Source organism: Galeopterus variegatus, unplaced genomic scaffold, assembly GCF_000696425.1.
Source record: "Galeopterus variegatus unplaced genomic scaffold, G_variegatus-3.0.2 Scaffold8245, whole genome shotgun sequence".
In the NCBI taxonomy this organism is placed as follows: domain Eukaryota; kingdom Metazoa; phylum Chordata; class Mammalia; order Dermoptera; family Cynocephalidae; genus Galeopterus; species Galeopterus variegatus.
The window spans coordinates 89328-91313 of NW_007734356.1; the positions used below are offsets into that span (position 1 = coordinate 89328).

Genomic DNA, 1986 nt, shown 5'->3' on the forward strand with positions numbered 1-1986 from the left:
AAGCATTTCGCTAAGGAGGTAGGATCTATGCCAGTGTTTCTCAACTAAGAGCAATTTTGCTTCTCAGAGGACACTTTACAATGACTGGAGACATTTTTGGTTGTCACACTAGGGCTATCACACATGTAGCTAGTAGAGGCCAGGGCTGCTGCCTGTGATTCTGCCTACGATGGTATCAAGTTGAAGGTATACCTGTTCCCCAATGTTCATTGCAGCTCTCTTCACAATAGCCAAGAGCTGGAATCAGCCCAAATGTCCATCATCGGATGAGTGGATATGGAAAATGTGGTATATCTACACAATGGAATACTACTCAGCTATAAAAACGAATGAAATACTGCCATTTGCAACAACATGGATGGACCTTGAAAGAATAATATTAAGTGAAACAAGTCAGGCAGAGAAAAAGAAATACCACATGTTCTCACTTATAGCTAAAAATAAATAAATAAATTCACACACATACATACACACACACACACACGCACACACACACACACACACAAACAAAACAAAACAAACAAAAAAAATCAAAAAACCGGGGTGCGGAGGGGAAGAAGATATAATAACTACAATTTTTTTGAAGTTGTTACAACAAGCAAACGGAAAGGACATTCTTGGATGGGAGGGGGGAGAGGGAGGAGGGAGGGAGGTTTCGGTAATGGGCCATAATAATCAACCACATTGTATATTGACAAAATAAAAATTTAAAGGAAAAAAATAAAAAATTTTTTAAAATTTTTAAAAATAAAAACTTCAAATAAATAAATAAATAACCTTGACTGTACACAAACATTAAATTGAGATGATCATAGACTTGAAAGTAAATGCTAACACTTTAAGGGCCAGCCCGTGGCTCCCTCGGGAGAGTGCGGTGCTGATAACACCAAGGCCCCAGGTTCGGATCCCTGCATAGGGATGGCCGGTTGGCTCACTTGGGAGAGCATCGTGCTGACCACACCAAGTCAAGGGTTAAGATCCCCTTACCAGTCATGTTTTAAAAAAAAATGCTGGAGCTCAGTCTGGTGCTTCGGCCCCATTTCTGTGGGTTCTTGCAGTCGCTCGTCAGACAATCCCCCACCCCCAGCAGCCAAAATGGTGAAGCAGATCGAGAGCAAGGATGCTTTTCAGGAAGCATTGGACGCTGCAGGAGAAAAACTTGTAGTAGTTGACTTCTCAGCCACGTGGTGTGGGCCTTGCAAAATGATCAATCCTTTCTTTCATTCCCTCTCTGAAAAGTATTCCAACGTGGTGTTCCTTGAAGTAGATGTGGATGACTGTCAGGATGTCGCTTCAGAGTGTGAAGTCAAGTGCATGCCAACCTTCCAGTTTTTTAAAAAGGGACAAAAGGTGGGTGAATTTTCTGGAGCTAATAAGGAAATGCTTGAAGCCACCATTAATGAATTAATCTAATCATGTTTTCTGAAAACACAGCCGACCATCAGCTGTTTAAAACTTGGAATTTTTTTATTCACATGAAGTATGAAGATTATATCCACGTGTTGTCTGATTATAAGTGACAATAAAATATTGATTCTACTCTTTAAAAAATGCTAACACTTTAAAGTTTCGAGAAGAAAACATAAGACTATAGAGTAGGCAAGGAAATATTTAGCAGGGCACAAAACACACTGAACTTAAAACAATTAATAAATTAGATTAAAAACTTTGCTTATCAAAGATACCATCAAAATGAAAAGGTAGTTCTGGTCAAGATGGCAGAATAAACAGTCCCCAGCATCCCTCTCTCCCACAAATCAACCAATTTACAACTATAAAAAAGCAACGACAGCCAAACTGGGGACACTAAAGCTCAAGGGAAGAAGAGAGACCTACGGAGTGCACGAAGGCAGGAGAAGCCATGATGAGAGATAGAAAAAACCGCTCTGACCATTTTGGGCCCCGTCCACTTCAAGGCTGGAACTGCTGAGTGCAGGGAGAAGGAACTGGCAGAAGCCACAGCTGTGCCCTTCATATGAAGTTGCT

General features: G+C 40.8%; 1 pseudogene across 1 annotated transcript; it reads left to right on the forward strand.

The window, feature by feature from the left end:
- Positions 1-1095: 1095 nt before the first annotated feature.
- LOC103608277 lies at positions 1096-1437 on the forward strand (annotated as a pseudogene). Its single transcript, XR_552028.1, has one exon. The product of XR_552028.1 is annotated as a thioredoxin pseudogene (transcript).
- Positions 1438-1986: the final 549 nt, after the last annotated feature.